The sequence below is a fragment of the Amblyomma maculatum genome, chromosome 11 (assembly GCF_055883805.1).
Source record: "Amblyomma maculatum isolate TAMU_Amacu chromosome 11, ASM5588380v1, whole genome shotgun sequence".
Taxonomy (NCBI): domain Eukaryota; kingdom Metazoa; phylum Arthropoda; class Arachnida; order Ixodida; family Ixodidae; genus Amblyomma; species Amblyomma maculatum.
The window spans coordinates 79101590-79128349 of record NC_139354.1 but is presented as its reverse complement, the minus strand read 5'-3'; the positions used below and the strand labels follow the sequence as shown (position 1 = coordinate 79128349).

Genomic DNA, 26760 nt, shown 5'->3' with positions numbered 1-26760 from the left:
ATGCACTGTTACCTGTTTGGAGAGGTGAACGGGACGTTCTTTTTTCTAGGGTCTCCTCTTGTATATATCAAAATATTTAGATAAACAACGCCTGCTAAAATAATATACAGCACGCGTACATTGAAATACTGCATTTAATTACATAGAGATATCCTTAGCTCTCCCACGAATGTGATGTACTTGTTAAAGAGACTGCTGTTTTTCTAAAATTTGTCCCGTTGTGAATTTTGTCCAAATTTCTACGTTCGCATTGACTTTAAAGAGCAATACTAATATTCTTGCGGCGAAGAGCCAAGCTCTCTTTGCGGCAGAAAAACTGCAGAGTGCATAGCGCTCTGAGTTGTGCCTTCGCTTTTGGAAGCAAAAGGTTAAGCGTAGCTCACAATGGTGCATACCAATCCATGCATAAATATCACATTTTCAACTTGTATTACCATCATCGGTCGCCAAATTGTCTTGTTTTTCACGAAAAATATTTTTTCTCGCGAACTATTGTCGACATGAAATATTGAGATCGACTAGACCAGTTTTATTGTTGCTAAATACATTTTTTCGCATGATTTTTATCGTTATTTTTGTTTCGCAGAATGCTGGAATTTCACATAGCGACTTTGGGGGCGTTAGTTCAGGAGGTAACTGTCAAAACATGAATTACTTACTATGGCGCTTAGTGTTATTTGTACAAAAATCCCAGCCATGACTACAAAACGGCTGCTGTATGCGAAGTTGAACATTTGGCCTTTAAGTGTGTAACGTTTATGCCCACCTGCTAGAGTTTCTTTAGCCAACAACATAATACTGATAAATTATTGCGAAGTCTTTGACGTTTGCTTTCCTTCAGGAAGATTTGTTTTTAAGAATTTTTCTTGTGTGGCCTTAACCCCCCCTGGTTAGGCGGAGGGGTTAGTGTGCTCGACTACAAAGCCTAGGCATGGGGGATCGAAACCCGGCCTCGGCGGCCGCTTTTCCCTATTGGTGAAAAGTTATGTGCCCATGTTCTGTACGATATCAGTGCACGCAAGAAAATCTCAGGTGGTCAAAATTTGGGAGCCCTCTACTACAACGTCTTTCGCAGTTGTTTGGGACATTAAAGCACAAAAACAAACCAACCAGATTTGTTTTGTCTGGTCCTAACATCGTTGTTGCCATGTTATCAGATAATTTATGTTATATAGATATTTCATTTACATTTGTACGCAATATCTTAACGCAGTTAGCACATCCAACAGACGTTTTAGAACCTGCAGTAATAATGGCGTCACTGTGGTCATCGAGGAGCACATAAGGCAGTATACCGAGAAATTCTATTCGTTTTGCACTCTAGGTATTCCTATCAAGCTCATCAAGCGAAGGTGTGAACGATCTTCAAGTATTGGCAGCAGCATCAGCAAGACTGGTCTACATATGCGCCACACCTGAATCCAATCGGCCTCGGCTACGAGCGACCATACCCTTAACGCCATTGGGGACATCATGCCACGTGGCTCATTCCGCCGCTATAAAATGCCACTGGAAGCGTTCTTCGAATGTGGGTATCGCCGCAGCATATATGCCAGTATATGCTGAGCAATCTGATTTCTTTTGCGCTACATGTTATGGAGTCTAAATATGAACATTGTTGCAGAAGTGACGATCGCTTCCTATTCCTGCCGTCTTGCCCACTCTGTGGTCAGCTTTTCCCGCCTATTATCGCAATAATAAAGCCTATGGGATCTTGAGGCGATATTGAAGCAAATTCTTGTCCGGATTGGATTCGGAAATATTATCCCGCTCTCCTTGAGCCGACGTCGTATTAGTCACTGAGGCATTTTGCTTACCTTTGACGACTTTTGAAGCAGCAACGAAGGTGTAGACTCGTTTTGGTGCAAGTTTGCAAAATTAGGTGGTATGTGTGTTGATCGCTTTGCCCATTTTATAAATATGAAGAACATTATAATAATCCTTTAATTCGTAGTTATTCCATGCGGCCTTTAAGGAAATTGAAACATCTAAAATAAATAAAATTCTGAAGCTACAACTTTCGGCGACCTTACCTCCCAGCATTTAAGTCAAATATGTGCCGATAAACAGCGGTACTAAGGGGAATAAAGAGATTCGTAACAGCTGTTATAGAAAAGGCTTGGCTTTTTATATCTCCTTTATTTCATATTGATTTAGAGATCATTCACAATTTCAAAACAGCAGGTGCATTCATCACTGAGTTTAAATCCGTCTTTACTAAGATAACGACGTAATTATACGTTTTGAATTACCTGTGCCGAATATTCCTGATATTCAAATAAGTGCAACACGAATACTATACATGTTTTCAAATATTGAGAATAAAATATGTTTCGGAGCCGAGAAAAGTTCTAAACATACTTTAAAAACAGTATTGGGGCACAAGCGTAACCAAGGTAGCACAAAATGTGGGGCCCCAGTAGGTCCGATGTAGGCAAGTGGGGCTGGGGCAACCATCATAAAACCTGCATCGGTCCCCGATGGGGCGAAAGGGGGCAAGCCCCGTTTGGGCTTGCCCCTGTTCCTCCTGCGTGGGTCCCATAGTGGCGTTGCTCGGGCTAATGCAGAGCACTACCCTGCATCCAGGCCACAAGGGCTCCTTGTCGGATATTTGAGGGCAATCGAACCTAAATGTGGGCTCTTTGTGGGAAAGTCCTCATAGATCCGAAATGAGGCCGTTTCGATTAAATCTTTGTGGACCAACACCGGCCGTAGTGGGGCAAACAAAACGGACACCCACATGCTGCCCCAATCAGCCCCTTGTAGGTTACTTGAGGGCAAGTGAAATATGTATAGCTCAATTTGGGCAACCCCTCGTGAAGGCCAAATGAGGCAGCCTTAGCTAAACCGCTGTAAGTCCCGCATAGGCTGTAGTGGGGCTGGAAGGCGGACGTGCCCGCATGGTACCCAAATCGGCCGGTATTCGTTAGAAACATTCTTGGCCTGAAACAAGGCACATTCGGTGAGCTAGAGAAAAGGTGAAGTGGTTCCACTCTTATTTGGATAAAGTGTTTTGCAATGACAGCACATGCCCACTTGTAATTGTTGTTGTATGGGAGCGCCGCCCCGGCGATGCTCGTTTTAGTATAAAGCGTTTCTGGGGGGCAGAACTGAGTTATACATGACCATCAAATAGTGCACAGGTGGCACTGGTGCCGCTGTCCTTCACAAAAACCGCTTAAATAATGTAGCGCACTACATTCATAGACAATACTAAGCGTGCACTGGAAGCCTACCACTGCTTCATTTCGTACAATGCATTTTAAAAAAGGTGGACCTAGGGCCATTCGCCGAACTTGACCTATCAGTGTTATTAGCGCTCATAGTAGTGGAGTTTACTTTCTTCCACTCCAGGCTCCTATTTAAAGGTATTAAAAATTGAATGACATTAAGGTTAATAACTTTGTCAAATAAACGTCCAACAAACCCTGAAGGACATATAGACATTCCTCTGAACGGTGAAAGATTCTTGATAATTTCCGAGCGTTGAATTTATGCGCATCAATTCAGTGAGGTCGAGTGCGCCAGCTGAAGCGAGCATGCTGGGGAAACCTCGACTACCATCGACTTTTTTAGCTGTAAACGTCTAGCAGAAAAAATGAAACCTATTTTGCCAAGTTCCAAGTAAGTATTTATCGTGAATAACGTCGAAAGAGGTGACATGCATGTAAAGTATTTGAGTTAAATAGCCCTGTCAAAGGATTTAGCAGGAATATAGCACGCAGCAACTATCATTCATTTTATGACGCAGCCATACCATGATTATCACCTGAGCATGCAGCATTACTGCAAATGATATGTAATAAAGGCATTTCTCACATGCTAGAGGAGAAATTCGTTTGGACATTACGTTTCACATTTTTGTGGCTACTAGAACTGCCCGCAAAAATTTTTATACGCCACTCAACGTAGTGAGCACCGTGAACTTGCAATGCACTGATGCAACATTCGCACACGGTACATATTGGGGCAAAAAGTTCACAAATCTTGCCTTTCTTTGTGTAAATATCGGTAGGACTTGCGAAGTACTATAAAAGAGCAAGTCATTCAATTACGGTGTCCTTAACGTCCAGTCCGATGTTATTTGCTTCTTCGAAAGTATCCGGCAGCTTCACGCCGAGCGTCTCTGGGAGGTTGGAGACAGCCGCGGCTGCCCAAACGCTGGCGCCAATGAGGAAGATAGTCGGAGCTACGATGTGCACATGGACACCCTACAGAAACACAGCGATCGTGGTAAGCTTTGTAACATACTTCTAAATTACTCTCACCTCAAGTCAAGTTGAAATGTGAAAAAAACTATACATTTCTGCGAGCACTCATCATCATCATTAGCTTCACTATACCCACTGCAGGACGAAGGTCTCTCCCACATTGTACTTCCAATTACCTGGCCCTGTGCTACCTGCATCCACTTTACCCCTGCGAACTTCTTAGCCTCATCTGCCCACCTAACTTTCTTCCGCCCCCTTCTACGCTCTCCTATCCTTGGAATCCAGTTTTTTACCCTAAACGACATTCGTCATTCCTTTCATAGCACTACAGGTCCTGCACATGCCCCTTTATTCTTGATTTCCACTAGAATGTCAGTAACTTCAGTTATTTCTCTTGTCCACTCCGCACGCTTCCCATTTTTTCTAGTTATTCCAACTATTTTTAGTTCCATATCCCTCTGCATTGTCCTCAACTTACGTAGAACCCTGCGAGGGCCATTAAAGCAAATTTTTATTACAGGTTAATGTCGTGTTTCGTCGGGGGAACAGCAGACGAAGGCCCGGTGGGTTGGTAACCGAATTCCATCACAGCTTGTAGTGGAATGCGGCCCGGTGCCCGAACGACATGGCTTATCTTACAGCCAACTCTCGCGATAATCGCGCCACCGCTATCGCGCTATCGCTATAGCCGCGATTACACAACAGTTAACCTTCTGTAATAGGTAAAAATGAAAAACAAATTGCTGAATAGGAGAGGCAAACTTTTTCTGATTATTTTCAGATGAAAATGTTTTGTTTGTTCTTGTGGCCGTTATGTTTGTGATACGTCTTGAACCAGTGAGCACGTGAGCACGTGCTATTTAAGCAGTGTTAACATAATTTAAGCAGTGTTAACAGAAGAATTCAAGAATTCTGTGATGTCTGTTATATTAAAAATTGAGGCAGGATGCAAATTGAGACCCCTTGTTGCCTAGAAAAGGAGAGCAGTTTAAAAAGAATATAACTACCTTATCTAAAGGTCAACCTGACATTACGTAGTGCTGAAAGAAGCTGCTAAGGAACACTTTTGTTCAACTGGTCGTCCAAAAGAGCCTTGCGCAAAAATACCAATTATTTATGAAAACTGCTTTCTTTCGGTTGAAATTTCTTGAGTAGTGCAATGATTTGCGGACGGGAACTCTCGCAATTTTTCTTAGCTCGCTAATTTTTTCCGTGGGCATCTTTTTACGTTCACTTTCTTTTTGTCATATTGCTTTATCATCCACGTCACATCAATCCTTCTTATCCCCCTTCATCTGGATTGCGTAAGAGAATGAATTGCTAGATTTTAGATAGTCTATAATATTTCGCCCTTGATAGCACTTTCTTAGTGACGTTGTATTGTTCAGAGCATACAACTTCTTCACAAACTCATGCACTGGTAAGGCAACACACTGCAATTATGGCCTGGAGAGAGCAGCTAGGACGGTCACTGCTGAGAAAACAGAGTTACGGAAACAAGAATGCCTTAATTATTTAAATTTAGTTTCTCTTGTACATCGTTTGAGCAAAAAAAAATGTATAGAGCTCTCTCAAGGGCAGATTTCTGTTCCAAATTTTCAGGCTGTTATTGGGCAGCACCTAAAGACCTCACTAAAAACTGCATAAGGAGAACTCTGCAGTACCACTCAAAGGTTAGGCGCACTGAAGTATTCAAGCCTGTTTTCAGTGTTTGGGTCTAATTACTGTTCCTTACCAGGTCTCTCATGAAGGGGGAGAAAATGGCACCAATTCGGCCCATTGTAAAGCAGGCTGCAAATCCGAAGCATCTAGCTGACGTTGGGAAGAGCTTCATAGTGTACACCCATAGTATGGCTCCCGAAATCACAAGAAGACAACGAGACGTCATGTTGATGGCTAGGCGAACCCAAAAATGTCCTGCGAATAACCAACGATATAATTCAGTTCAGTTCAGTTCAGTCGTTCAGTCGTGTCCGACTCTTCGTGACCCTATTGACCATGTCACGCCAAGCTTTCCGATCTCTCACTATCTTCCTAACATCACATAACTTCATCTGCAGTGCCTCGAGGATGCCATCTAACCATCGCGTTCGCTGCCTACCCCTTCTCCGGCGACCCTCAACCTTTCCCAACATCAAATGTTTCTCCAGCGACTCCTCTCTTCTCATCAGATGACCAAAGTAGCTGAGCTTTAACTTAGGAATTTGACCCTCCAAAGAGCAGTAAGGGTTTATGGTCGACAATATTGACTGATTTGATCTTCTGGCAGTCCAAGGAACTCTCAAGAGTCTTCGCCAGCACCACAATTCAAACGCGTCAATTCTTTGGCGGTCAGCCTTTTTCACAGTCCAACTCTCGCATCCATACATCACAACTGGAAAGACCATAGCACGAGTTATCCGGATCTTGGTTGGCAGACTAATATATCTGCTCTTTACTAGGCGGTCAAGGCTAACCATTGCTCTCTTTCCCAGAAGCAGGCGTCGCCTAATTTCATGGCTGCAGTCTCCTTCCGAGGTAATCTTGGAGCCCAAGAAAAGAAAATCTGTCACAGCTTCCACTTCTTGTCCCTTGATGCTCCAGGACTTGATAGGGCAAGACGCCATGATCTTTGTCTTTTTAATTTTCAATTTAAGCCCAAACTTCTCACTCTCTTCTTGTACGCGCATCAGAAGTCTCTTGAGTTCCGCTTCACTTTCTGCCATTAAAGTGGTATCATCCGCATATCTAAGGTTGTTGATACATTTTCCAGCAATCTTCACTCCAGCTGAAGACTCGTCCAGGCCGGCTTTCCTCATGATGCACTCTGCATATAGGTTAAATAGGCAGGGCGACAGTATGCAGCCTTGCCTCACTCCTTTCTCAATCGCAAATCAATCAGTAAGACCATGCCCAGTTCTGGCTGTGGCCTCTTGCCCTTCATACAGGTTCCTGAGGAGACAGATGAGGTGAATTGGAACTCCCATCTCTTGGAGAGCTTGTCACAATCTGCTGTGATCTACGCAGTCAAACGCTTTCGCATAATCAATAAAGCAGAAATAGATGGGTTTCTGGAACTCTTGCTTTTTCTATGATCCAGCGAAGGTTGGCAACTTGGTCTCTAGTTCCTCTGCCCTTGCGAAACCCAGCTTGCACGTCCGGAAGCTCCCGATCCACATACTGCTGCAGCCTACCTTGGAGGATTTTCAACATCACCTTGCTAGCATGTGAAATAAGCGCGATCGTGCGGTAGTTGGAACAATCTTTGGCACTCCTTTCTTTGGAATGGGGATGTAAACTGACCTCATCCAATCCTGTGAACACTGCAGGGTTGTCCAAATCTTCTGACATAATGTATGCAGAATGTTAACAGCGTCATGGTTGAAGTTTTGAAGCAACTCAGCTGGAATGCCATCAATTCCGCTAGCTTTGTTCTTAGCAAGGCTGGTTAAGGCCCATTCAACTTCACTCTTCAGGATGCCCGGCTCGAGATCAATGATCACAACCGTCTTATGTTGGGTTTGCACATTCGGGTGCTTCTTGTACAGTTCTTCTGTGTATTCCTGCCACCTCTTCTTTATCTCTGCGGCTTCAGTGAGGTCCTTGCCTTGTTTGTCCTTTATCATGCCCAGCTTAGCACAGAAGCTTCCTTTGATATCTTTGATTGTCTTATACAGAGCTCTTGTGTTCCTTAATTGGCTGTCGTCCTCAACTGCTTGGCACTGTATGTTCAGGAAGGCATTTTTATCTCTCCTTGCTATTTTCTGAAAATCCGCATTGAGAACCTTGTATCTTTCTCTTTCCCCCATAACTTTTGCCATCCTCCTTTCCTCAGCTTTTTGCAAAGCCTCTTCAGATAATCAGATTGCTTTCTTGCACTTCTTTTGCTTTGGAACTACCTTAGTAGCAACTTCTTGTATTATATCGCGAACATCAGTCCACATCTCTTCGGGCTCTTTGTCTTCTAGATCTAATTCTTGAAATCGATTCCTCACTTCCACAGTATATTCTAATGGAACTTGATCCAGATTATACCTGGAAGGCCTTCTAGTTTTCTGCGTTTTCCTCAATCGAAGCTTAATCTTGGCAACAAGAAGCTGTAGATCGGTGCCACAATCGGCCCCAGGCCTTGTTTTTACTGCTTGTATAGCGCTTCTCCATCTCTGCCGGCAAATAACATAATCGATAATGGGTGTACTTAAATAATCAGTCAGTCAAAATATAAAGACTGAATTTCGCACTGCAGGTGACCGCCACCGAACACCGCTATTGCGTGAGCATCAGTTGGCATGCCCGGATCACCCTGATAACCCCAGGTGGCGCAACGTGCCCGCAAACTGCAGCCAGATTCGGCAGAAAGGGCCAATCAGTGTATGCACGGCTAACGGCTCACGGTAGCAGTAGAACGTAGCGGTAGCCAGTAACGCTAAACTAAATGAATCTGTCTTTTTACCTATGTAGTGAGGGTATGTTTAGCGCGGCCGCTCCTCCAGTTGTATTTCCTTTGGATTTACCACTCATCGCAAAAAATTTTCTGTTACAAAAATTTTCTGTTACAAGACGAAAACCGAAATGCTGCAATTATATCGGTTCCGAGGCAGACGGGTAGAAATGCTGCTTTAAGAATTCCCTTTTCTAATCCTTAACTGCCTCATATAAAATTTCAAAATCGTTCTCTTAAAAACGAGACTTCATATGACAAAATGGGAAGTATGGAAGACAGAGTGATTGCAATTTCTTGTTTTAAAGCAGCCGTTTGAAAAATAAACTGGTGCGCAGTTATTGTTTGTCGTCTATACTGGATAGTTTCACTTCTATTATTCTTACATTTTTTTATCTACTTCCGCGTACTGCGCGCTAACGAATTGATACAGAGAAGAGGGGTTCTGGACTAAATTTGAAACTAGTAATAAACCATTTGCATCAAAATAACAGTACCAGGCATCATACTTATAAAAACAACAACTAATCACAAACAGAGAATCGCACAAAAGCACCTTCTGTCTAAACACAAAACTCATGGGAACCGGCAATGCTGTGCAGATCAGCATTCAATTCAGACATTTTTCTTGAAAAAAAAAACTCTACTTTTACATATTAGCCTTGCAAAATAATGGCAATAGTAATCTTGCATAGTATGCCTCGTACTTCTGGTACTAGTAGGCGTGAGACATAGTAGACGCCTTTAGGTTTTAGTTTATATAAATATATTTATAAATTTGGGATGAGAGGCCAATCTTTTTGGTGATTTATTAGAGAGTGAAGATTGTTTTCTGACAATAAAATAGTCGGTTATTATTCCCTTGTAGACGTTACATAGCTCTGGTGCGCGTACGTTCTCTGTTCGCTATTTACTTGTAATATCTGTAACATAATGAGGATTTATACCAAAAACGTATATTCATGTTTCGACCCTACAGCGGCTTTATAGGCAATAATCTTCGTAGTAATGGGTGCATGTTCTAGTTTTCGTTTATTGAGCCACAACTTTCTCAAAGCCGAAGGTGCTGTGTCAAGTAAAAACGTGGTACAGGTGAATTTATTAGTTAGGATAACAACTATCAACTGAAAGAGAAAGCTATTGGCATTCTTTATGCATTACCTACATAAGCACAAGTTTTCCTTATTAGGCTCCATCTCAGCACAACATAAAAATGTCGGCAATTGCTACACCACTTGTCTCGACGATAACATGGTTACTTCAAGATATCTAATTTAACGCAACAAATTGTCTTCGAAGGATCCCTACAAAGCTCTCAAACAAGTATGTTAAACAAAATGTGTACATATATTAAAAAGAACACAAGGCCAAACACAGTACCCTGGCCACCTCCCGAACTTACAAGAACTATATCCGAGGAATTGTCATTATTGCAACGAATTGGACCCTTTCCTACACATTGATCTAACAAATATTACTAGGCTGAAGATATGTTTTCTAAGTTATCGGATAACATGCCATGGTATCACTTGTCAAAGGCCTTATTGACTTATATCGCGCCCATGTGACCGGCAGCAATGACGAAACTTCGTGCAGTTATAAAAAATATTCTTGAAAGTAGATTTACTAGCTATTCTTAAACTCATTGTCGTAAACCCAACAAAACAATATGGTTTTTCAAAAGATATTCTACCTCACAAAACAACGTTTTCCAACCAGTTACAACAGGTCTCATGCTAGGAACGGGTTGATAATTTTAAACAGATGAACAGTCGTTCTTCCTATAACATGGAGTTATCAAAGCTGTACTCACGCTTTTTTCGGATCGATGCTGTCCGGTTTTAAGAACAAATTGGAAATGTGGGTTAGAGACTCAGATACCCCCCCCCCCCTCCCCCATGTTGGGCATACCTTCACAAAAATTATCCGGAATGTCGTCAGGCCGAAAATACTTGGCAGTAAGTTTCCAGTAGCTCGCTCACCACAAAACAAAGATATTTTTGTGGATATTTGTTTGGAATTCCTCATTAAACTTTGCTGATAATGATTGAAGTCTGCTTCAGTTGGGATGCGCTAGGTGTACCGAATATATCGAAGTTTAATCTTTTTATGTCCAGTTGGTTTCTTTTAGATCATGCCACTACTTTTTAGAGATAATTTTAACAAACGGTCCATGCTTATGACGAAAAGAAAAGATTTATTATCTGCTTTTTATAGTAGCTGCTTTAGTTCTGCAAAATGTAGTGTAGATGTTTTGCGCGGCTTTTGACGCTAGTTATTCTTTAATTTTTTATGAATCAACTTGCGAGTTATGTGGGGATTCAGGCAGCTTTAATAATATTTCAGCAATATAATTGATGACACGAACTTAAATGAGACAACCATTGCCATGAACTTAAGTCTAGATATCGTCATTACTAGAGCCAACGTGAAAGTCAAAATAGTCGTCAGTGAAACGCAGTCTCACGTATCATAGTCTCGCATATCGATCATTTCAAAATTATTGATATTTTACCTTCACTGTGTGCATAAAAAGGATATTATTTCTGTACTCAAAACTTCTTCCTGAATTTGAAAAGTTCCCGTGTCATATATTTTGCGCACAAAAGGTCTAGGTTAGAACCTACATGCGTTCGTTCTTTTATCACTTTGAATGTTAAGGGAAGAAATCACGTTAAGTATTGTGTCACTTGATGTCAATCAACCATACCTCAAGCTCTCAGTGGATGGCAGGCACAATAATGTCAACTGTTAGATATTTTTGGCAACTGATGGTCATTTGGCTTAAAATCGAACATGTCAGAATTAGTAAGCTGATAAACTGCCCATAATAAAAGGACGTATCCCAAATCGACACTTTAAAAAAAATCATTATCGGCTATTTCATCACGTGATAGGCTCTACAGTTCATGGCGACTCTGACACCGCGAAATCCTCCATCTCCTCGGTGAGCGTATCACTTGGCTTCGTAGACAGTCGCCTCAACACCAATCTCATTATAATTTATGTAAAACGATTACTGTTCCAACAATTATATACCGGTAGCATAACAACTACAGATTTTCAAGCCTTAACTTTTTTATTTTCTACACTTCTTGCGTTAATAGATAGCAAGCGAAGTTATGGGATTTTTAATCGCTTGCTTTGGGTCCGGCAACTATCCTTCCTTGCAAGCTCACGTCGATAATGCTCTAACTCATCCCAAGCAAATAATTGACTATTTTTTTCTTGAATTCTCATGGAAAGTTCAAGGTTTTACCACAATTTCGTTTTTTTTTTCTGGCTCTGCCACTATCCCTTAGATGCCTCTGTGAGCTCCATGACTGCGCTGTAAATGTTTTGCACAGAGATCCTACTTGCTTTCTATTATTTCCGAAACCGAATTGATGATTGCTCCTCTTGGTAGTTCTGGAAGTATACACTCTCTACATAGAGCAGTTCGATTTGAGAACAGCAGATGACTCGAGTAGTTCCGATGGAAAATGCCGCCGTTTGTAGTCGCTATTCCACAAACTTCTGCACTGCTCGTATAGTATCTTAAGGGTGTTTTAAACATAGAACTGTTAAATTAAATTGCCGGGTTGTCGCTTTTCTTTCAAGGTACGCCAAATGAGACGCTGTTTTTCCCAGTGCCACGGCAGAAGCGTTGGTGTGGTGTTGGCATTCTAGGTGCTGCGTCCGATGACGTCTGAAACCTGTGACTCGTAAGTGGAAATGCGATATTCCTGTTGACAAGGTAGATTCAGGCAAGCAAGGGCTGCCTTTCGAAGTGTCTGCCGGTGGCGTGACAATGAATGCGATATGACTGCGCTGATTATAATGAGCTCAGTTTGTACAACAAAAAGTTTCTTGGGAGCACTTACGTCACCATCGTGCCGCAAGGCGAAAGTATTTAGGTCGCCCTGCTGCAATCTTTGGAACGCACCTGATTCCTCGAGAAAGAAAGAGAGGGGGAGAGACTGTCTCTTTCTAGATAGAGTGAAATAGACTTTATTCAAGGAGCGAACAAGACAAAACTCTCCTTAACTCTCACTCTCTGTAATTCTCCACTCTCTCTGAAGAAAGAGGGAGAAAGCGGAAAGAGACTGCATCTATATTTACTATTTCGTGAGAGTGAAAGAGAAAGAGGCGGGATAAGAGGGAGTGAGCAAAAGAGTGACATGGGGGAGGGTATTGAAAGAGAAATGCTAGAAACAAAGGGGAGGGTGCCTCCTTTTCTTTTTAGAGATACCCTCTTCCTCTCTCTTGCAGCAAGAGAGAGCTCTTCCTCTCATTCTACAGCCAAAGTTGAGATAGTGAGACTATCTCTTCCTTTATCATTAGTATCAATATCTGCCACTATCGCATTTGGTAACTATGCAGAACTTGCGGAATTCAATGAAATTTTGCGGACACACATTGCACCCAGTTACTGCGGACGCCACTTATGAGCTATTGAAAGCTTTCCCCTGAAACATATGGGGCACGTCGAAAAACCGACACCAGCGCTTTTATCGCGCAATTACCTGGAGTAGGCGGTCAATCTATTTATCATGGCTTACAATTTCCAAAGGGTCGGTGATGTCATGGAACATCTGCAGCAAGCCATGTTAAAAGCAAATAGAGCCAAATGTTTCTTCTCTGTACCTTGTCTTGAATATTTCGGCTTCTGGTTCTCTGATGAAGGTATGCAGCCTACAGAATATACGGCTAGGGCAATCGCTGAAGCTTTTTCAGCGAAAAATAAGAATGACCTAAAATCATTTTTCAGATATATCGCTTTCTACCGCTCTTGCGTCAATGAACGGACCAAAATCTCAGAGTCTTCACCGCTTACTTGAGAAGAGAGTTGAGTGGAAGTGGGCTTGGGAACACAAGCTGGCTTTAAGGAAAATAAAGAAAACGCTGATTGCTACACACTGTACCCATTAGGCACACACTTTTTGTCTTGTAATTCATAATCATACGGGGTTGAGGCAGTGCTAACTCAGACAGGTGATTCCCGCAACGAAACTCCGGTATCCTACGCTTCCGGAATACTTTTATGGTCAGAAAGGAACTCTACTCACTGCTCAACAAGGAGGGAGCTGAATTGAGTTGTTGCAGGCTACAGGTAGGATTAACCTTGCTTATTCTGCTGGCGATTGCTCCACAATAGCGCACTTATGCGTTAGGAAAACGTCCTAATATCTGTGAAATCCGGCACACTATGCTCATAGTCACTCATAACAGTACATATTGCACTCCAGTCGTCACCCTCTACATACACATACGCACACAGAACATAGCGGAGACGATGTCATGCCCGTCTTATGCATCCAGGCAGAAGTACAAGCAGAGCTCGTGCGAATTCGATGTAGTATAGTCGCCTGATGTTTTCTCAATCCCTTGGTGACACATGGCTTGTAGCGCGCATTCCACAGGGTACTTAAATGGCTGAGTACTGTTTTTCTGAAGTCTTTTTATGTCTTCAGCGACTTGTTTTATAGTGCTTTATGGGCAAGACTGTCTGCCAACTCGTTGCCCCTGACACCTATGTGTGATGGCACCTATTGGAAATGTAAAGTAGAGCCGCCAAAGTCTAGATTCCGCATCAAGCGTAGAGAGCTTATAGACAAGGCATCAGTAAGGAACCCGCGCTTTTACCATTGAAGGGCAGATTTTAAATCGGTTAGGACGACAATAGGTTGAGAAGGACAAGACCCCAGCTTCCGTAAAGCCACCTAAATAACAACACTTTTGTCCGTAGTCTCAGTAAATCGTGCATACTACGTATAGTCCATAGAAGGATTGTAAAAAGCCGCTGAGCTAGATTTTTTAACCTTGTCTATAGAACCATCACTAAAAATGTGTAGATGGCGGGCATAATCTGCAAACGTTCAAGTACGAGCGAACGCGTTGCCGCTAAGGAGAACTGCAGTTCGCGCTCACATGGGAAATCATGACCAAAAATCGTGATGTTAACCTTTGGCATCCATCATGAACGTCTCAAAGTTTTCCACAGAAAGGGCCTAAGAAGAGCCATTGTATTTTCCTCAGGCGGCAGTGAACAATGCAAAGTACTTTATGAATCACTATCGAAACCAAGTAGCTTTGTCGCTTCACAGAGGCTACTAATGCAACTCGGCCACCTCGGCGAGACGGTAGCTGGGCAATGCCCGTAAAAGATCTGATTCTAGAGCCTACTTGGCACTTAATACTCTTACTTTTCTAGGTAGTAATGTTCGTAGGCAAAGGAAACGGTTGAAATTATCCTGGTCATTTCCAACGAGGAGGTCATTTCCACCAGTACGTTGCCGGAAAACAAGGCTTCATTTACAAATGCCACAAGCCTCTTCTAGCTATATTGGGACCAGATGATGATTCCGACTGATCTATCCCCCCCCCCCCCATGTTGCGGTGGTGCCTCATACTGAGCACGTGTAAACACAGGCTATTGTACCGCCCTGGAACGGAACGCCAAAGCACCGACGCCCTGAGTCACCTGCCAATGACTGGCACAGGCGAGCAGTCGACACCAGTGGGAGACATTCTTATGATTGAGGCAGCGAAAGTAGATAGTCCCTTGATCACCATCAACGTTGCAAACATTAGCAAGAATGAGCCGTTGCTGCCAATCATGTACCGAAGTCTTCAAGCTCGCGACGACATAATGTCCCGATATAGCCATCAGATAGTTTTAGGAATTTTCAGAGGACATGACCTATGATTAGGTATGATGGCTTTGTTTTTCAACCAACGCTTTTCTTTTTTAACTGTTTAGTTCGAAAAGAACCAACGCCATCTTCTTTCTGCGGGAAAAGTGGCTGAGCTGATGATGGTAATGGCCGCGAGCCGATGATTTGAACTTGCTGTCATGAGCAGCATTCGGGCATTCAGTAACTCATGAATAATGAGCACTATGTTACAATATCTTAGTATTTAGAGCATTACCTCCTCAGTGACAAAGCTAGTACCGTATGTAACAAAAACATTTAGCTGACCATATTACATGGTTGCACTTATTGACCTGTTTTAAAGTCGCATGCTAATAAATCCGGGGGCTGTGTACCAAGATACAGATTACGGGCTGGAGATAATCTAGGTGCATAAATAAATGCTGATTCATATCACTGATAGCGGCCCAAAATAAACTCTGAATACCTGTCCATGATCAATGATGCCACACCGTGCTTAATTAAAGTACAATTGACGAGCTGATATAACAAACATCTACCAGTGCTCAATTGCATGTTTCAAGCTTCAATGGCCAGTGTCAAAGGTCGGTTATTATTATAAGCAATGCTGAGTATTAATCCGCAATGATTCGCGCCAATGTTGTTACATTAACTGTTGAGAAGGATACAATTGATGATATTCTAATTTATATTGCTTACTAGCTTGCTCCTACATTGATACATGCGTCGCACAGTGTGTGCGAGCACGAAACAAAACTTATTCGTTAAACCTTTGCTCTATATTTCTTCTAGAATACATATGCGCTTAATAAGCGGTATAAACTGAAGGTTGTACAGGCCTATGCACCTACATGTAGTTATGATGACCAGGCAGCTGACAGCTTCTATGAAGATGTAAAATCGGCAATGCGAAAAGTAAAAACGCAGTATACTGTACTAATGGGCGACTTCAATGCCAAGGTAGAGAAAAAACAGGCAGGAGACAAGGCAGTAGGTGACTATGGCATTGGCTCTAGGAATAGCAGGGGGGAGTTACTAGTTGAGTTTGCAGAGCGCAATAACTTACGAATCATGAATACCTTCTTCAGCAAACGGAAGAACCGGAAATGGACATGGAAAAGTCCTAACGGAGAGACTAAAATGAAATCGACCTCATAATGTGTTCAACCCCCCCCCCCCCCCCCCTTGTGCAGGATGTAGAGGTAATAGGAAAAGTGCGATGCAGTGACCACAGGATGGTGAGGTCCCGAATTAGCCTAAATCTGAAGAAGGAACGCAATAGATTAGTAAGAAAGAAACCCATCAACGAATTAGCGGTGAGGGGGAGAGCAGAAGAGTTCAGGATCTCGCTACAGAATAGGTATTCAGCTCTAACTGAGGATGGCGACATTACCCTAGAGGCACGGAACAATAATTTCAGAAATATCATTACTGAGTGCGCGGTAGAGGTAGGCGGTAGGATAGTTAAAAGGATACCAGTAAGCTGTCTAAGGAGACGAAAGATTTGATTAAGAAACGCCAGAGTATGAAAGCTTCCAATCCAACAGACCAGATCGAATTGGCCGAGATATCAAAGCTAATCAATAAGGGAAAGGTGGCCGATATAAGGAAGTATAACATGGAAAAAATTGAGCATGCTGTAAAAAACGGGGGAAGCCTTAAAGCGGTAAAGAAGAAATTGGGCATAGGCAAAAACCAGATGTATGCGATAAGGGACAAGGCGGGCAACGTCATCACTAATATGGACAAGATAGTCAAAGTAGCCGAGGAGTTCTATACAGATCTCTACAGTAGCCAAAGTAGTCAGGACCGTAATGAGATTGACGGTAGGAAAAAACAGTCAGACGTTCCACCATTGACGAAGGACGTGGTCAAGAAAGCACTAGAAACTATGAAAAGGGGGAAATCAGCGGGAGAGGATCAGATAACTACAGATTTGCTGAAGGACGGGGGGATATCGTGCTAGAAAAACCGGCCACCCTGTATACGCAGTGCCTGGTGTCATCGACGGTACCGGAACCATGGAAGAACGCAAACATTATCCTCATTCACAAGAAAGGGCACTCTAAGGACCTTAAAAATTACAGACCAATCAGCTTACTGTCTGTTACGTATAAGGTATTTACTAAGGTAATCACTAATAGAATCAGGACAACATTAGACTGCAATCAAGCAAAGGATCAAACAGGGTTTCGGAAACGATACTCTACTATCGATCATATTCATACCATCAATCAGGTGATAGAAAAATGCTCGGAATATAACCAGCCCTTATAAATAGCATTCATTGATTACGAAAAAGCATTTGACTCAGTTGAAACCTCGACGGTGATGCAGGCATTGCGAAATCAGGGGGTAGACGAGCCATACGTGAAAGTGCTGGAAGATATATATAGTGGCTGCACAGGAACCATAGTTCTGCATAAAGAAAGTAACAAAATTCCCATAAAGAAAGGTGTTAGGCAAGGAGACACAATCTCCCCAGTACTATTCACAGCTTGTTTAGAGGAAGTATTCAGAGACTTGGAATGGGAGCAGTTAGGGATAAGGGTATATGGAGAATACCTCAGTAATCTGCGATTTGCTGATGACATTGCCTTGCTAAGCAACTCGGGGGACGAACTGCAAATAATGATTGATGACCTAGACAGAAAAAGTTGAAAGGTAGGCTTGAAAATCAATATGCAGAAGACTAAGGTAATGTTCAACAGCCTCGGGAAGGAACAGCAGTTTACATTAGGTAGCGAAGTACTGGAAGTAGTAGGCGAATATGTCTACTTAGGACAGGTAGTAACCGCAGATCCGGACTATGAAAAGGAAATAACAAGAAGAATAAGATTGGGATAGAGCGCATTTGGAGCACTCGCAGATTACGACTAGCAGCTTACCGGTATCGCTGAAGAGGAAAGTATACAACAGTTGCATCTTGCCTGTACTCACCTATGGGGCTGAAACGTGGAGGCTAACCAAGAGAGTTCTACTTAAGCTGAGGACAACCCAGAGGGCTATGGAACGAAAAATGGGGGGGGGGGTAACATTAAGAGATAGAAAGCATGCAGAGTGGGTCAGAGAAATAACTCAAGTTACCGACCTTCTAGTGGAAATTAAGAAGAAGAAATGGACATGGGCAGGACGTGTAGTGCGAAGAGAGAATAACCGATGGTCGTTGAGGGTAACGAACTGGATTCCAAGGGAAGGAAAGCGTAGCAGGGGGCGGCAGAAAGTTAGGTGGGCGGATGAGATTAAGAAGTTCGCAGGGGTCAAGTGGATGCAGCTAGCACAGAACCGGGTTGATTAGAGAAATAGGGGACAGGCCTTCGCCCTGCAGTGGGTATAATCAGGCTGATGATGGTGATGATGATGATGCGCTTCCAGAGATTTAGTAGGTCCACGACAGTAAGAACCCCCCCCCCCAGTTTACATTACTAAAAAAACACAACTTTACTGAAGTTGCTACGAAATTAGCAAAGGCTTTAGACACACTTCGCTTTCTAGCATTACTGCCGAATAATATTCCTACGACTGCGCTTAACCATGGCGCTTGTAACATTTCACCTTTTTTCGTTACGTATCGTCCTGTAGAAGGTTCCTGAGATAGCGCCCTCTGTATCCATGTTATGTAATTGACAACCGTAACCGGAGAAAACAAATTTCATGAGTGTACCTAATGGAGTGGCTTAGCAACACTACATAGGAGAAGTATTGCGAAATAATTTGTTGTGCTGGTGCTGATTATGTTTCTGCATTTTCGTTTATTTCTGTTCACTCTCGTCGCATGGTGGATTCACCCGACAATGGGCACGCGGTCCTCATCCGCGCTCTGCCATATGTTGTATGAATATATAAATGAAGCAGTTGCACAGATTGGAGTTGATGAAGCTAACAATATTCATTGTAGAGCACGCGTGTGTTGCATTTGGAAATTGGTGATGAACACGAAGTCATTTACTGGGTAGCGCGACACTATGTTGCAGTTTTAAACGAAAAGTAAACGGCTGCGATAGAAGCCAAGTGCTCTCGTGCGAGATATGGGGATTCTAATGTGTTCGTTCTAGCGCGGCTTGAAACGTATTCATGGCAGCGCCTTTTTTATTAAGTTTCATTTTCGAAGCCCACATGTTTTATTAATAACAGGTCCTGGTGGTGCTACTCAAGTAAAAAAATATTTTCTCATTCAAAATGGCAATGTCATGTCCAACTCACCTTCAGGTAGTGCCGAAATAAGGATCGCCATCGCGCCGACTGGGAGCAGCAATAACGCCTGGGGCCTTTTTCAGCGGCAGAAGCGTACGACAGGCAAGCTGACAATGCCTCCAGGGACCTCGCCCACTGCAGAAAGCGCGAAGTTAACGAAAGAGCTGCCACCTAAATCCACGGATGACAGCGTAGTGGTGAAGAGAAGCAGGCTGTTGCAAAACCTGCGTTGAAACAAACCGCAGAGTGCTCATGATGGAGGACTGAAGAACGTTTATGATATTTTGTCTGCTTCTTACATGCTAGAAAAGTGGCTTTAATTGTTTTTCACTGAATGTTCACATCTTTTTATTCCTAAAGAAACGTACAAAGTGTACAAGAAAATAATACCGAGTGAATGCCCTTGAAATGCAGTGAGTTCAGTTCAGTCGTTCAGTCGTGTCCGACTCTTCGTGACCCTATAGACCATGTCACGCCACGCTTTCCGGTCTCTCACTATCTTCCTAACATCACATAACTTCGTCTGCAGCGCCTCGAGGATGCCATCTAACCATCGCGTTCGCTGCCTACCCGTTCTGCAGTGAGACTAATCCGAAAAATGGCTCATTTTGTTTCTTAGCTTTTTTGAACTGTTATGCTTCAGGATTTCACATGTAATGACAGAACGCTCATATACTTGTTTAGGGCTATTGTTACCCCACCAACAGAAAGAGCGTTGCCAAGCCCCGTGTCATGCCCAATCTTACCACTCTTTTCTTCTTTCTATATTTCCCACCCACTGTCAGGCGTGACTTTCAAGCGCTGTTGTTTTTGCACATAAATAAAAATCAATAACTGTGACCGCATCGTGGAAATGAGAAATATGGCATTATTACGATCATGTGTTATTGGCGCCAGTCAGACATCATGGGATCGAAAACTGTCCTCAAATGGAACTGCATATCGGGGTCGCATTTATTGCTTATATATTCAGGACTGGGCGAGATTCTCCAAAGAGGTGCTTTAGATATCAACACACGATACCCAGAAAAATTCCATTTCCGATAATGGTAAAAGATTGAGAATAGAAATCGATTTTTGATACAAATACTCGATACTGTATCTTCGATGCTTCGATACATCACTGAAATTCCGACATAATAAATGTTCTAATATGAATGGTGACGTTAAAGTTTTATACCGGGCTTTCTGAAATCATTTGTGTATTGCTATAATAGTTTTCTGAAATGCTTAAACGAAGCTGACAGCACAGAGCTATTGAAGCTAATTTGTCGGGACAGCTGGCCTTGTCAGAACTTTAGCTTGGATTGAAGCAGTATTTGCAATGAGGTGGTGGTTCCCGTGAGTAGCCTAGCGAAAATGTCTTGAAACTACTCCTCTTCACATCAACTGACCTGTGAGAACTTGGGTATATGCAGAAATACATCTGAATCTTCTGTTGCTTTCAATTTCATGCTACAACACGTCACTTACCAGGTGACCCGCGCGTTTTATCGGTGCTGAAATGTGCAAAGTTTTTGAATTTGGAGGAATGAGTAGTTATTCTGCAATAGTCGAATAACAAATTTTTGAGGCTCTATATATTGTTAAAAGCTAGAAGGAAAACAACACAATAAAATGGCTTAATGCTGTAATTATTTCGGAAAGAGCACAATGTGGGCATGCTAAAGTGAGGCAATGAGAAAAGCCTCGCTACAAACGCGCACCAGACCGCTCAGTGTTGTACTGAGTGAATATTCCTTTTAATAATATATAAGAGTTAACCTTACTCGCATCGACTCGAGTATCGTAGAGGTAGCTCGGAAACTGAAGCTTTACTGAGGTAGCTTGAGAGCTACGTCTAGAAAAGATAGAAGTTCAATTTTCAACACAAAGTTACTAATTTGGTGTGAATCAATTCGTGTATAAAAAAAATGGAACAATTTTTTTCCTTTAACATTAAAAAACACATATATATACAAGTAAAACTTTATTCAAAGTTTGCTAAAATATTTTGGGCAAAGAAAGTTTCTTGACAACGCATAATTTGTTACTCAAACTTATGTGCTGGAACATTGCTTTCATATCTCTCATGTTGTGTATTTCACAAAACTCTAGGCGTAATAGTTTTTTTTTTTAGAAAAACGTCTCGTCAAAGCTTTCCCCGGCGCAGTTACAAAGACTGAATTTGTTTTCAATGAAATGCTGTAAACTGGAAGAACGGCGAGCTGTGGCCTTAAAAGCTCGTGTTCTTTCCGCCATGTGGATTTAACACGCGGAGCCCAGTAGTTTGGAGAAAGGTACTGTATATTGGTATTCATATTGGTTTCACCGCGCTAACACATTGAACGACAGAAAAGACAAACACCACGGAGCGTTCTGTCGTTCAATGTGTTAGCGCGGTGAAACCAATATCAATAACCAACTAGGCCCAATTCTCGCCATTTTAGTGGTACTGTATGATTTACTTCATTCGACCTCACACTGACTACGCTGTTTGACGAGAATATGATGCCGCATAGACGGTGAAGGGAGCGGATGGCAAAGGAAGGAGAGCGGCTAGGGGACACTGGAGTGTGCATGATTCCTAACTCCTGCTCACTTTCCTTGCGTTTCCGCTTTGTTCTTAGCTTTCTGCGTGTCTGTTTACGGCTTAGCGGCTTTGTGGTAGGCATTCGGTGCTCGCAAGTAAAGAATCTCGTGAGCACCTACTTCTCATTGGCTCCTTCAATTTTAAAGGATAGGAATCTGAAAATATGATTGATGCGGAGGGGACAGGGCCTTTTAGAGGGAACTCCGAGCAGAAGGAAACTCAGGAGGCGCTACACGCCTAGCTGTCACCGAGCTTGCACTATCGCCGGAGTGGGCTCAATATTTGCATTTTAATTCGTGATCATTAAGTGGTGTTTTCAAAGTCGTGCCGCCAGAACTTGTAAGAAGGATTACGTTCCAACGAAATGAGTGATAAGAAAGCAAATGTTGGCACTAGATAGAGGATGAAAAAATCATGCTTAGAAAAAGATTTGGTCATGCAGAATAGTTAAGTAAAGAAAATCGTCAATTAAGTAAATCAGACGCCGGCTATATTTTCAGTGTCGTTTCAACAGAAGTTTAACGGCAGGATTACGTTCGAACGAAAGATTTATTAAAAAACGAATGGTAGCACTAGACAGAAAAAGAAAAAAATTCTGCAGGGAAAAATTAGGTGAATACGGAATAATTGGCTTATTTATAGACCTAAATAGGTCAACAATATGTCGGAACAGTGAAGGAGATAATGTCGTCGTCCGAGGGGAGTCAAGTGGCACCAAACTTTTATGGGGTGTTACTTCATAGTGTGACAGCACAAACCGGAAGTCTCTTCTTTCTTTCACAAAGAATGTTTACCCACTCCCCCATTGCGAGTGCCGCAGACGTCTCAAACCCTCTTTTTAGTATCGAGTATCGTTAAAATACGCGATACACTAAAAATGTATTTTCGATACCGATACTACGATACCTTCATTTCTAACACATAATACCTAATACTGACACACCAAATGAATCTAAAGCTAGTATCAAAGATATACGTATGTAAAAGAACGGCGTTCTCTTAATGCCGCAATTTTTAAGATGAGCGAATTGAGAGAAAAGGCCCGCTGCCATTTGAGCACTGCGTTTTCCAATGCAAGCGACGAACCCCATTGCTTATTCAAAGCATGGAAAAATATTTGGAGCCTTGTTTATTTCAAGCCTGATATAATTCCTCACTTTTTTCTTAATAATGGTCTGCAATAGTAGCCTGAAATTGTACTTAGCGAATTGGAGGGAACTCAAACGCCAAACAAGGTCGGAATGTCCGCTACAAAAGCCTGATTCTGGTATAGATTAGCAGGCAGCCTCTATTAAATCCTGTACTTAGGTGCAGAGTTTGGTGCCAGCTTCCCTTTACCAGTCAGTTGTGTGGAGCTGCTGTGCGTTGCGATAGAAACAACTAAAGTTGCGTAACCACTGTCTCAGTAACCCCTCCTCCCAAGTATGCTACTTGGGTATAATAGCAAGCTAGCTAGATTAAAATGTGAATGCGTTAAATATCATTACTTTTACTATTTCCCAGTTCTTAAGCGACCTCACACCGTAGGTTGGGGAAGGGGCTAAGAAATAGTTTAATGTAGAATTAATTACCTAATTGCTCAGAAATATGTTTGTTTCCTCACCAGACTACAGAAAGGCAGATGGCGTTGCAACACAGCCTTTTGTGCTTGACGATTGTAGTTAGGCTCGTTGACGAAAGCTCTACGTCGTTCTTGGATTTCTCGATCAGCTTGTTCATGACGTGCTCCATGTCTGTTGGCGGCGGCCGGCCGTTGATGCGCAGGATCGTAAGAATGGACCTGCGGGCCTCTACCTCTCGATGTACGGACATGAGCCAGCGCGGAGACTCCTGCAGAATACTGCCGCAAACTTCTGTCAGGCTTCAGAAATGCACTAATATTTTGCAGTCAGCATCTACAAGCATTGCACTCACTTGAATTGGAATAGTTTTCTAGTCAAACAAACACACTAATAAAATATCAAAGGAGGTGCGGGAACGGGCGGATAATAAAAATACATTTTACTCACAAAACGAATGGGACGAGCATCAAACCACTGAGGCCAGATGCGAGCCGCAAATGCTTCCAATTTCCCAAGGTGTATGCTAGTCCCGGAGGCAGCAGCGTGGCCAGGGTGAAGCCGAGCGAGAAGCCGATGTTGAGCAGGGTGCGGTGGCGTGGCTGCACAATCTCTGTGACTGCGCTTGGCATAGCGAGAATACGAGCGAAATGAGTACCAGCCAACAGGCTGCCTATTTTACTTATATTTATACCCAAAGACACTAAGAAATATGAGGCGGTAAAATATTTTTTCAGCTCATTAAAATTTTCATTTAGAAAATCATACAGGGAGCCGTGGAAACCTTAGCGACCGGTGTGTTTCAGATTTTGTTTTTTCAATTTCTGTATTTGATACAGAAAATAAGTTGAACTGACTGTGTTTATGATGCAGTGAAGAAACGGTCCATGCTCATAGAACACAGAATGAAGGCTGCATTGCAGTTTGAAAACATCTAAAACAACAAAAAAGCATATTCAGCGTGCGCAGATACTGACTAATGTATGCGAACACGGTAGAGAATGGTGTGAATAATCTCTAATCTCTTTTATTATGCTAATATAAAAGATACGAAAGAGACTCTTGGTTATCTTCGAAGTCAAGGATAGCTAGAAGTTACATGACTGCATCTGCGTTTGCAGTGCTGGTTTGACCGATTACCTTCTCCCCTGAACACGGTGGATGACGGGTGCAAAATTGGAGCCTTCTTTGTCAAGCAAAGGATACGAATGTTGAAGCAAAAATATGTAAAATTTTTGGATATATTAATATGTTTTCATTTGCTCTCCTGCTCTACAAACGCTGTGGTTCAATGTTTTATTTCTTGATTACATTCTATACTCCTATTCTCATGCCTAAATTTGCGAACATGCATGAGTACCAAACATCGCCTTCTATTTCGGCTTTAAAAGTGTTGATAGAGAGCCCCGAAAATTCTTTTTTTTTTAATATTGTACGATAAAACTGTTCAGCACCCATGTCAAATCCTGCTGCTTGGCTTCTGGGCAAAGAGATGCAAAGTGATTTATCTGCCTCCGTTTCGAGGTAAGGTGCAGCCTGAAGCGGTACCCAGACATTCACAATTCGAGCTATTGACTTCTAAGTTCGGAAAGATGTCTAGACGCTTCGATCACCTAAAATGTGTGAGTATTGTGAAGACTACAGCACTTGTAATTTAGCTATTTTTTCATGCAGAGCTTGCCTTATATCTGGCAAAGTTTAAGAGATGGTTGTATGTAATAACGGTGTCAACTATATCGAGGTTTCATGGCTGGGTACGTTTAACTTGTATTTCGGAGTGAATCGGCCCCTAGAATGTATTAGTTTTTAACTTAAAACACACTGCACAGCATTAAAGTAGACCCAAACAAGAAGGGCAAAATATTATTATGAGTGCAAAAAAAGTGGATTATAAAAACTGCAACTGCGAAACACTGTCATCACGAACGCAAAATACAAATTTCTAATTCTAATTCTAACATAATGGTGTAGGTGGATAACGTCTGAGTAGTTAAAATAGCAAACTAAAGAAATATATATATTGTGAAACAAGGCCAGGTCCAGACGGCAAGGTCCTGAAGGCAAGGCAAGGTATGCCGTGTCAGCGTTTAATCTGATGGAGAAAACCCAAGCGCGCGCCGGAGCCGGCGCCGCGGGACGATGATGATGGTATGTACAAGAGGAAGACGAAGATCATGGTATGTACAAATGAAAGAAGATCCGTGGAGGTCTCACACAATCTGCCCGGAGGGTCGAAAGCGGCCAGCCTGGCCGCTCCTAACCAACCGATATACCGCGGCGCACAAACGGCTTCAAGCGAGATACATGAACAATTTCAGTTCCACGGTGGCGTCGGTCAGCTGGGGGATCAACAGGTGTGACTTGGTAGTTTACTGGGGAAGTTTGGTTGATTACCTCGTAGGGACTAAGATAGCGGTGCTGAAATTTATCACTAAGGCCAGGGGTGCGCAGTGGTGTATACAGCAGTACTTCGTCACCAGGACGAAAAGAGACCACGCGATGTTTCGAATCGTAGCGACTCTTGCGGTCCTGCTGGCACGCTTCTGTGTTGAGGCGGGCAAGATGACGACATCTGGCCACACGGGATAAGAACTGGGCTGGTAATGATGAGTGGTAGTCGGGCGTAGAGAAGAAGGAAGTGTCGAGGATTGTAGTGGGAGGACGGCAGAAAACGAGAAAAAACGGGGAGTAACCGGTAGTCCGTTGTACTGCAGTATTATAGGCGAATGTGACGAATGGTAGAACAGTATCCCAATTTTGATGATCCGGTGTGATGTACATGGATAGCATATCCGATAGGGTGCGGTGAAATCGCTCAGTCAGACCGTTAGTCTGGGGATGGTAGCTTGAGGTTGTCTTATGGAGGGTGGATGACGCACGAAGAACTTCGGATACGACTGTTGATAAGAAGGCCGTCCCGCGGTCACTTAGAAGCACCCGAGGAGCGCCATGACGCAATACAATTGACCGCAAAAAGAAATTAGCTACCTCTTCAGCGGAACCAGTCGGTACAGGGGCGGTCTCAGCATAGCGTGTAAGGTGGTCGACAGCTGTTATAATCCAATGGTTACCCCCATTGGAGAGAGGTAGGGGACCATATAAGTCGATGCCGACTACGTCGAATGGTGTGGCGGGACAGGGAAGGGGT

General features: G+C 42.8%; 1 pseudogene; it reads right to left on the bottom strand.

Moving 5' to 3' along the window:
* Positions 1 to 4043: 4043 nt before the first annotated feature.
* Positions 4044 to 26760, bottom strand: part of LOC146174233 (solute carrier family 22 member 3-like) — a 95900-nt pseudogene continuing 73183 nt past the window's right edge.